Here is a 12,147-nt window from a genome sequence, read left to right on the forward strand (position 1 = left end):
AAAAAGTCAGGTGGTAGATTGGAGTAGTCAGAGGGGGGATTTAGGGAGACTAGATTCTGAGCATCCAAAGGCACCCAGGGGTTTTTACTTTCTTGTTTTTCTTGTTGTTGTTGTTTAATTTCTTTAGAACAACCAGAATTATTTTCAAACCTCTCATCAGAGTGGTGGTGAGCGTTCTTGTCACACCAGGGAGGACAGAGAACTGGTCCTTGGGGTCAGCATTGACAAGTGATTTAGATTTTCTCTCTGTGAGGTGACTGAGGTATGGATGTGCCTGGAAGTCTGCAGGTGGGCTAGACGCTCTCTTGAGGCCTTTGCCAACCCTGTGCTTTTATAAGTCCATGAGAAAATGTTAGAATGATTAACTCACATTTGCTTTAAGATAAAACTCAAAAGACGGTGGAGATATGGAGGGAAGTTACCCTGGGTGACCCTAAAAACTCACAATTTGACTTTCTTTCACAAGTGGATAAGAATACCCTTTTAATATTATATTATTTTCATAGTTCTGAGATTATAATTTTTGAAGCGTAAATCAGATCGTATCACTCCCCATTTATAATGTTCCAGTGCGTTCTCCTTGCAAATAGGATAAAATCCATACCCTTTATTGTGGCTTTACATTGGCGCCTCCTTACTCCCAGGGCTCTGTTTGTCCTGGTCTCCTGTTTACCCGTCTTCAGTGCACTGTAGGATTCCCTCAAGCAGCCGCTCTCATCTGGAAGGGTGCCTTAAAATCACCTGGACTGATGTTTGAAAATATGATTCCTACCTGCTCTTTCCCTCCTCCACCTTCTGAAATAGAACTTCTGTGGGGGTGAGACCCCTAGGCAGGAGTAATATTTTAAAGTTTCCATGGGATTCTAATACACGCCCAAATTTAGGACCTACTGCCTCACAGGAAAGCCTCTGGGCCTCGCTACTGTCCTGCCACCACGTGGCTGGGATCATTTTCCCCTGTTATCCAGGAGTGCTGTCAACTGCGCTAACTCCTCAAAATCCAGGCCAAGGAAAAGAAGACAGAGAGAGAGAGGCCATTCCTCTCCAGTCTACCTGGGGTCTGCCATTTGACTTCTTGCTTCCTGTCTGAGGATTGCAGCTTCACCACATATTCAATCCCACATGTGGACTCATCTTCAGGAGAGACCTCCTCCCCACCCACACCTATGCCCGAACCTGATGGGCTCAGCAGGGCAACCGTATTGGCGTATGACAAAACACAACCCAGTGCGCCCAGCTGCCCCCAATAAGGTCTGAGTACCTGAGGGTGATTTCGAGTTTCTAAAGAACCTGCTGGTCTTTGTGTTTCAGCATATATATTATTAGATATATTAAGCATCCCCATCTGCACAACTCCTTGCGGGTCAAGCGCCTTCCCCCCCCCCCCCCCCCCGCCCCACCATTGCTCCTCTGACTTGGCTGGTTCTTACAGTAATTGTGGAAACCCCCTCCCCACCTCTGGCAGTTAAGCACCAACACCTGGTCTCTATTCCTTCAAGACCTTGTCATTGCCACTGCTCTCAGAGAGCCAAGGTCTGTGACTTCCTCCCCTACTCTCTGCCCTGCCTGCAGAGGTGGCTACATGGAACTTCTTAGTGATGCTGGTGTCCCCTCGCCAGCCCATTACTGACTTGAAGAGTGTGTTCCTTAGGATCTCCCATGGAACACGATCTTCTGGGTGCTCTCAGGTCCTCACATCCACTCCAGCACCCACTTCCCTGCCTTTTGTTCTTTAGTGGAAATTCACATAACAAAAAATTCACTATTTTAAAGTAAACTATTCAGTGGCATTTAGTACAGTCACAATGTTGTGCAACCACCACCTCTATCTAGTTCCAAAACATTTTCATCACCCCAAAAGAAACTCGGTATGCATTAAGCAATCTCTCCCCATCCCCCTTCCCTGCAGCCCGTGGCAACCACCAATCTGATTTCTACCTCATGGATTTACCTTTTCTGGACATTTCACAGAGAGTGCAGGAATTGCCTTGGCCCAGTTTACATACTGTTTTGCAGGATGCCATACCACAGCCACTGCTCAGCTTACTTGAGTCAGCCCAAGGACAACTTTTGGTTATATGCAGGCTGAACCAATAAACTGTGGTTGGGGGAGGCAGGGTCACAGGGCTCCTAGGCAGCAGGGGCTGTTGACTGCGTGATTTCTCTTGGAAGGAAGTGTGAGAAGCATGCAAACATGATACCCTTAGAATAGTACCGGAAAGTCTGCTTTGCTAGGGAGAACTGAGAAACCCAGGGACCCAAGGAGAGAAAGAACGAAGAGTAGGAACACCAAGGAGAGAAGTGTGACAACATAATAATTTTCCAAGTGACTAAACTCGGTTGTCCACAAGACGTGTCTATAACCGAGGTTTCTAAACTTTGGGGCACATCATAATCTCCAGTGGAGTGGCTTAAAAAAACTCCACAGATTTACTAGCTTCTGATTCATTGGGTTGGAGAGAGGGTGTGTTGGGAATCTATATTTTAAATATACATTCCTCTGATAATTTTGATGTACACCAGAATTTGAGAAAGAATGCCCTACAGGAATTTTCAGTAAAAGAAGAACAAAACAATAGGAAATCAAGCCTCTTTTCTGGTTGGAAAATTCCCTCTCAGCTGCCTGCCATCTGTCTTGGCTCTGGGGGGTAATTACAGCAAATGAGAAATTAGGATGCATTTGAAAGCTTAATAATGATAATGATAATAATAATAATAATAATAATAATAATAATAATATTATAAAAGGGCAGTCAGGTACCAGGAATGGAAAGCGAGATAGTCATTTGGAAAAATGGAATCCAAATTCTAATTAGGAATTTTCAAAGAATGTCTCGAGATTTTCAAGCCAATAGGGAGAATCAGGGACTGGGTTTACCCTCCCACCTGAAACACCTGGAAAAAACTGGACAAAATAAAAAAGTGGCAGGATATAAAATCAGTATAAAACCCCAGTTTCTCTATATACTAACAATGAACCACCAGAGGTTGAAATTTTAAAAAACAATGCTATTTACTATAGCATCAAAATGAAATACTGAGGAATAAAAATGACAAAAGATAAGCAAGACAGGTACACTTGAAAAATACAAAGCATTGTGAAAGAATTTAAAGAGTATAAATTGAGAGTTATACTGTATTCATGGGTCAAAACGCCAATCAAAATTCTTGCAGAATTTTGTAGGAATTGACAAGCTGACTTGGAAAGTTCATATGGAAATGCAAGAACCTAGAATAGCCAAAACAACTTTTAAAAAAGAAGAACAAATTTGGAGGACTAACACTACCTGAACAAAGTTGGAGGACTAACACTACCTGATTTCAAAGCTACGATAATCAAATCATATGGTATTGGTGTAAGATAGACAAATAGATCAACAGGAAGATCTATTCCTAGAATAGGAAGTCTAGAAATGAGATGCACACATATGTGGACAACTGATCTTTAACAAAGATGCAAAGGTAATTCAGCGGCGAAAGGATGGTGCCAAACTATTGGACATCCATATGCAAAAAGTTGAACTTGGATCCATACCTTGCACCTTATATAAAAATTAACTCAAAATATATCATAAACCTAATGGTAAACCTAAAACTGTAAAACATCTACTTGAAAACAGGAGAAACCTTTGTGAACTTGGGCTAGGCAAACATTTTTTTAGCCATAACACCAAATCACAATCCATAAAAGAAAAAGTTGGTCAATCGGACTTCATCAAAATTAAGAACTTCAGCTCTTCAAAAGACACTGTTAATATACTACAAAGCTGTAGTAATCAAAACAGCATGGTACTGGCAGAATAACAGATGACAGATCAATGGAACAGAATTGAAAGCCCAGAAATATACCCACGCATTTAGGGATAGCTAATTTTTGACAAAGGAGCCAAGAACATACAATGAGGAAAGAAAATTCTCTTCAATAAATAGTGTTGGGAAAACTGGACAGCCACATGCAAAAGAATGAAAGTAGACCAGTATCTTACACCATACACAAAAATTAACTCAAAATGGATTAAAGATTTGAAATCATAAAACTCCTAGAAGAAAACATAGGCAGTATGCTCTTTGACAATGGTCTTAGCTGTATCTTTTTGAGTATGTCTCCTCAGGCAAGGGAAACAAAGGAAAAAATACACAAATGGGACTACATCAAACTAAAAAGCTTCTGCACTGCAAAAGAAACCATCAACAAAATGAAAAGACAACCTACCGATTGGGAGAAAATATTTGCAAATCGTATATCTGATAAGGGGTTAATATCCAAAATATATAAAGAACTCATACAAACTCAACAACAAAAAAACTAACAATGTGATTGAAAAATACGGAGAAGATCTGAATTTTTCCAAAGAAGAGATACAGATGGCCAACAGGCACATGAAAAGATGTTCAACATCACTAATTATTAGAGAAATGCAAATCAAAACCACAATGAGATACCACCTCACGCTCATCAGAATGGCTATTATTAAAAAGAAAAGAAATAACAAGTGTTCGAGAGGATGTGGAGAAAAGGGAACCCTCAGACACTGCTGGTAGGAATGCAAACTGGTGCGGCCACTATGGAAAACAGTTTGGATTTCTCAAAAAATTAAAAATAGAATTACCATATGGTCCAGTGATTCCACTTCTGGGTCTTTGTCCAAAGAACATGAAAACACTAATTTGAAAAGATATATGCACTTCTATGTTCATTGCAGCATTATTCACAATAGCCAAGAGTTGGAAACAACCCAACTGTCTATCAAAGGTTGAATGGATAAAGAAGATGTGGCATATATGCACAATGGAATATTACTCAATCATAAAAAAGATGAAATCTTGCCATTTGTGACAATATGGATGAACCTTGAGTTATGCTAAGTGAAATAAGTCAGACAGAGAAAGCGGAATACCATATGATCTCACTCATATGTGGAAGACAAAACAACGACAACAACAAACAAACAACACATAGATACAGAGATTAGATTGGTGGATACCAGAGGGGAAGTGGGATGAGGGGAGGGTAAAAGGGGTAAAGAGGCACATATATATGGTGATGGATGGCAGCTAGACTTTTGGCAATGAACACGACGCAGTCTATACAGAAGTTGAAATACAATGATGTATACCTGAAATTTATATAAACCAATGTTACCTCAATAATAATAAAGACATTGTTAAGAGAATGAAAAGACAAACCACAATCTGGGAGAAAATATTTGCAAATTACATATTTGATAAAAGACTTGTATGCATAATATGTAAAGAGCTTTCAAAACTCAGTAAGAAAACAACCAACTCAGTTTTAAAAATGAGCAGAAGATTTGACTAGACACTTTACTTAGGAAGATATACAGTTGGCAAATAAGCATATAAAAAGAGACTCAACATCATTGTTATTTTGGAAATGCAAGTTGAAATTACAAGATACCAACACACACTATTAGAATGGCTACAATGAAAATGACTAACCATTCCAAGTGCCGGCTAGGATGTAGATCAACTAGAACTTTCATACACTGCTGATGGGACTGTAAAATGGTACAATGGCTTTGGAAGACAGTTTGGCAGTTTCTGAAAAAGTTAACCATACTCCTACCATATGATCCAGCCGTTCCACTCCTACGCATTTTCCCAAGAGAAATGAGAGCACGTGTACACACATTTTGCAGCACTTTATTTGTAACAGCCCTGCTGGAAACAGCCCACATCTCTCAACAGCTGAGTAGATGGACAGATTGTGGTATATCCATACACTGGAAAGCTACTGAACTATAAAAAGGAATTAATTATTGATACTAGCAACAATGTAGATAAATCTCAAAATAATTATGCTGTGTGAAAGAACAAAACAATGTACATATTGTATGATTTTATTTATATGAAATCCTAGAAAACACAAACTAATCTATAGTGACACACACCAGACCAGGGGTTGCCTGGGTTTGTGTGGGGTGGAGGAGGAGAGATTATAAAGGGGCAGGAGGAAACTTGGGGGAGCAGTGGATATGTTGATTATTTTGATTGTGAGGGTAGTTCCACAGGTATATACATTTGTCAAAACTTATCAAATTGCATATTTAAATGTGCAGTTTATTGTCTGTTAATTATACCTCAATAAAGCTGTTTCTACAAGAGGAAGATCTTGCTAGGATTCCTCATTTCCTGTGACTCTCCTGTGGCAGCTGGGAGAATGGTTCTAGAGCAGAATCTGTGACAAAGCAGCTTGGCTCTGCTGGCCACACACATCACTGAGGGCATGGCCCAGGGATCCAATCACCTCCAGTGCCTGTTGAGGCAAGAAAATGTTCCAAAGGATGGCTCTGGCTGTATCTGTATGATAATTAAAGCTGCACATAACCCAAAATGGATTAAGTCTCCCCAGCTAATATATCACTCCTAATTTAATCTAATTGGCCTCTGAATGAGAGCCTCAGCCTGCCTCAGAGGCAAAATTTTCCAAATGAAGTGAATTTAAACTGCTAAGTAATTGCAAACTAGGGGGCTTTATCCCAAGAACAATTGTTATTGTTCTTTGATTACTTGCTCAACTGGATTATTCACTCATTACCATTAGAACCACTGGGATTTTGATGTGGTGCCCTTGCGGCACACAAAGTACAAGACAGCTGTTGATTGTCTTGACATTCTGAGTGTTTGGAGAATCTTAAAGCATATTTCAAAAAGCAATGAACAGCCTGTACTACTCAGTCAAATAACCTGCAGCTCTCTACCCCTGTGTTTGGAGTCATCAATTTTTATTTAGCCCCAGGATTTAGGTTATGAGCTCTGAGGTCATCATATTGAACCCATCTCTTTATTGTTCAGCCGTTTTGACCTTGAGATGCAGCCTGCCGTACCTGGGCAGATTCCTGGAGCCAAAATGGGGAGGAAAAAACAGGCCTGTATTCTAGATTGCTCCTCATCAGCTCTGTGATGTGGACACGTTGCTGGACCTCTCTGAGCCACAGAGAGATTTGGTGGGAAAAATATGATCTTTGCAAGAAGAGTCCACCTGCTGCTACCATGCTCAGCTAACTTATTCTCAGGCAATCATTGCCAACTTCGGGTTTCAGTTCCCTCCTCTTGAGCGGTAACTGCTACCTGAGGAGTTGCTGTGAAGATTGAACATGATCACCTATGTGAAAACATTTCATACTTCCTAAAGCTATTACTTTCGTCATCTGTAAAATAAAGGAATTCAATCAGAGGATTTGAGTAGTCTCTGTATTAGTTTCCTGTGGGTGTCATAACAAAGTACCACAAACTGGGTGACTTAAAACCACAGAACTGTGTGCACTCACATTTCTGGAGGCCGAATCTGAAATCAAGATGTTGGCAGGGCTGCCTTTCCTTCGATGGCTCTACGGGAGAATTCTTCCTTGAGTCTTCCACCTTCTGGGGGCCCCGCGTTCCTTGGCTTCTGGCTCCATCACTCCAGCCTCTGCCTCCTTCTTCACAGCACCTTCTCCTCTGTGTTTCTCGAATCTCTCTCTGTCTTTCTCTTATACGGGTGCTTGTCATTGGATTTAGGGCCCACCAGGGTAATCCTGGATGATCTCATCTCAAGATCCTTAGCTTAATTATATCTGTAGAGACCCTTTTTCCAAATAAGTCCACATTCAGGCGTCTTGAGTGAGCATATCTTTTGGAGTCCACCATTCAACCCACTACAGTCCTCTTTAGCATTATTGTCCTAATATTTTGTTCTGGTTGTCAACATTTGGTCTAAACTTAAACTTCGAGTTGTATATTGAGTGGTATAAAAGCAGATCAAATTTGACATTCTCCTACTGACCGAGAATATATATATTTTCAATTTCTATATAAAAAATACATCCAATAATTGGCTACAGTGGGAGTAGGGGCCATATACAGACAAAAACTTATTGATGACAAACTTATGCAAACTAGACAAAGAAATAAAAATTTCAAGCAGCCTGTGGCACCATAACAAAAAAAAAGTCTGGCCAGCAAGGAGTTGGATTTAATTAAGAAAGTTGGAGGAGTGACCATTACCAGTGAGCCAAGTTTACTAGAATCGGTGCCCTTGAGTTAGTGACTTTTGGATTTCTAATTCAGCTGGTAGATGTCTGCTAGTCCAAAAAGCCTCAGTTGAGGGTAGAAAGAGGAAGATGTTAGAAAGAATGCTCCTAATAAACAATAGCAGCTCACTGTATTTCCTTTGCAGTTAGTAATTAAAATTATGCAAGTATTAGGATATCTCCATGTTCTCTGATCCTCATTTTAGAGACTGAGCCACTGAGGAAGTCTAAGGACACAGGATGTGTCATTGGAGCCACAGCCACCAGATTTAATCTAGAGTGAAACGGACATTAGGTGAGCTAGCCTGTTCTCAGACAATGTGTTTTAAAGTATGGGGTTGGGTCCATAACGTGAGTCATCAAGTTGGCTGGATTTCACATTACCTCCAGCCTGTAGACTAATAAGGTCAGGGCAGACTCTCCCTCCCTCCCTCACTCTGGATCCTCCAAGGCATAGATAATGGGAAGTTGCTGGATTGGCGACCATCCTGGTATGTCCTCTCTGTACTTCCTATATCCCGTGAAACATTGCCCATGCTGTCCCAGCTAATGACTCAGTTTCAGAACTCATCAGTACTTGGCTGGGAGGAGAACCCTAAGTTCTCTGATCTCTGTTCCAAGAAAGTGGTACGTGCACAGCCAGTCTGCACTCTCTGAGGTGAATCAAACTGGCAGCCTGGACCTTGAAGAGGAGAGCTCTGGCCCTGAGGGCTGTGCTTTTGGGACTGTGCTGGGTGTCATTAGTTTGCACCTCCAGCTCCATTCTCCATACTTCTCCACCTGTTGTAGGTCCTGGGATGCTGACCTGTATAGGATGGTATCAAGGGTTTCTTTGCTCTCTGGCTACCAGTTGGGTCTGGCCAATGTAGCACCGCAAAGTGAGGTTGGGGCATTTTATTCATGTTCCTTCAGGGTCACCATGGGCAGGCCACATACCTCAACCCAAGGTCTCAGCTCCTGACTGGCAGCCCCCATCCATCCGGCCCTCTTTGTGTATGGGTTCTGGTAACATTCAGGCCTAAGGGTAATAATGAAGTCCTCCCAGTCCTTACTCACTCTGAGATATCGCATCCTTTCTTGTGTCTTACTTTCCTCCTGCCCACAGCCTTGTCAACAGTCCCTTTACACAATTCTCCTGAAATCATCCTATGTTGAGTGTGCCATCTGTTTCCCACAGAGACCTTGACTGATGTAGCTCCTCCATTTATAAAAATTGAAAAATAATGCCTATCTCATGGTGTCTTCAGGATTAAATGGGATAATACACGAAAAGCACTCAGCATAATAACGAGCACATAGTTATGTGCTCAGTAAACGATAGTTCAAGGTGTACTTCAGAGTGAAGCTGGTGTGGCGCATCAATTCAATTCAATTCAGGCCTACCAATATTTATTAAGCCCCCACTAGGCAAGGCATGGAGTCAGCCATTTCCCAGGTTACAAAGATGCATTAGCAAATTCATCAGAGTCTATTCCTTCAGAGAACTCACAACCAGCAGCTTTTCCCCCCACATCCAATCATCATTTGACAAATATTTATTGAGAGCTTACAGTCTTCTGGGTTCCATGTTAATAATACTTGGGGATAAAACAGTGAGTATAATATCCTGCTCTCAGAGAGTAAACAATCAGGTGGGAGGAGAGAGGCATCAATCATATAATTACATCAGTGGGTATGTGTTACACACTGATATAAAGGCTCTGAAAGGAGAAAACTTGTTTGTGTAATGTGTAAAACCTGGCCTGGACCAAGGTCCGGGAATGCTTTGCTGATGATGTGTACTGGCTAAGATAAAAGGATGAGTAGGACTGAGCTGGGCAAAGAGCAGGTGGAGAAGAGTGTCCCACTCATAAGAAACCCCATGTTAAAAGTCTTGGGGAGAGAGGGGGAACCACTTATCTGGATTAGAAAGTGGGAAAGGGGCTGGTGGTGGAATATGAGAGATGGGCGGGACAGATGGCGGGGTTCTGCAGGCCAGGGTTAACATTTTGGTCTTTATTTAGAACAAACAAACAAACAAAGCCATGGGCATATTTTAAACAGGAGGGTTTCATTATCATTTAAAGATTCTGAAAACATTGCTTTGGCTGCAACAAAGAGAATAGGGTGCATATGAGAAGACCAGTTAGGAGGCTTTTGCCATTATTTGGGTGAAAGATGATAGCTTGGGCTGGCATGGTACCAGAGGAGCTGAAGAGAACTGGACCAATCCATAAGACATTAAGAAGACAAAATGAACAATAAAGTTGAGGGTGGATTGAATATAGAGAATGAGGGAGGGGATATCAAAGAAGAATCCTAGGTTTCTGTCTGGTTGATCATGTCATCACCCAAGAGATGAAATATATATTGGATAAAGATTTCGTTTGGTGTGGAAGGTGTGGGAAGATCGTGAGTACAGTCTTGAGTTTGACATATCTTTTGAGACATCTAGCTGGAGAAGTCAAGAAGCAATTGGAACAGACAACACCAAATGCTGACAAGATGTGCAGCAAAATGAACACTCATACACTGCTGGCGGGAATGCAAAATGGTACAGCCACTTTGGAAGGCAGTTTGGTGATTTCTTGCCAAACTAAACATACGATCCAGCAGTCACACTCTTTGGTATTTACTTAAAGGAGCTGAAAACTTATCTCCACACAAAAACCTGCAGAAGGATGTTCATAGCAGCTTTATTCATAATTGCCAAAACTTGGAAGCAACCAAAATGTCCTTTGGTTGGTGAATGGTTAAATAAACTGCTACTTTTAGACAATGGAATACTATTCAGCACTAAAAAGAAAAGAGCTAGCAAACCATGAAAAGACTTGGGGGAAACTTAGATGCATATTACTAAGTGAAAGCAGCCAATCTGAAAATGCTACGTCATGTAGAATTCAAACCACATGATATTCTGGAAAAGGCAAAACTATAGAGAGAGTAAAAAGATCAGTGGTTGCCAAGAGTGGGGTAGGGGTGTGGGACAGATGAATAGGCAGAGCACAAAGGATTTTTAAGGCAGTGAGAATATTCTATATGATACTATAATGGTGGCTATATGTCATTATACATTTGTCCAAACCTATAGAATGTACAACACCAAGTGAATCTTAATGTAAACTATGACTTTGAGCGATGATACGTCAATGCAGCTTCATCCTTGGTAACAAATGTACAATTCTGGTGACTGACGTTGATAAAAGTGGTAGGCTATGCATGTATAGGGCAGGGGGTATAGGGGGAATCTCCATACCTTCTTCTTAATTTTGTTGTGGACCTAAAACTGCTCTAGAAAAATAGTCTTTCAAATAATGAAGCAATAGGATATAGAGGTCTGGAGCTCCAAGGGGAGATCTGAGATGGAGATATGTGCTTAGCAGCCATTAGAAAACAGACAGTAATTAAAGCCACAGGCTGGCAGCGGGAGACTACCTACCGAGAGGGTCCACGGAGAACTCTGGAGTGGTAAAAGGCAAAGCAGGAGGGTGTGTGAAGAGAAACCAGGATAGTGTTGCAAGAAAAAGGGAGCAGTCAACAATGTCTAATGTTCCTGAGAAGTCAAGAGGAGAACTGAAAGTTCTGTTGAGTGTAGCAACATGGAAGTCATCAGTGACCCTGGCAAGAGATCTTTCAATGGGCAAATGAAAGTAAAAGCGAACCAGCAGAATGGTGAGGAAGTTTTTATACTCATTGACCCTTTTCCCATTTTCTCAAGAGATTTGACTGTGAAACGGTAGCTGGAGAGGAGTAAGGGGGTCAAGGGAAGGATTTTGTTTGTTTTCCTTTCAAGATGTGAGGGATTTGAACATATTTAACCAGTAATGAGACAGATTCAGCTGAGAGGAGGTAGTTGAATATGCAAGAAGGAGACAGGCAAACAGTGGGGCAGGTTTGCAGAGAAGGCAAGTGGATGGGCACCAAGGAAGGAAGGACGATCAGATGGGGGCAGATGTAGTTAGATTTCCAGCTTAGACAGGGGAAGTTGAAGAGCTCCTATCTGAAACTCCTATGTAATCAGTGAAGTTGGAGGTGAGGGGCTGGAGGTTTGAGAAGAGGTGAGTGAACTGACTGGAGAAACAAATGTCTGACAGTCTTGAGGGCAAAGCATGGCTTTATGAATTTCTGGTGAGCC

The sequence above is a fragment of the Diceros bicornis genome, chromosome 22 (genome assembly GCF_020826845.1).
Source record: "Diceros bicornis minor isolate mBicDic1 chromosome 22, mDicBic1.mat.cur, whole genome shotgun sequence".
NCBI classification, from domain to species: Eukaryota; Metazoa; Chordata; class Mammalia; order Perissodactyla; family Rhinocerotidae; genus Diceros; species Diceros bicornis.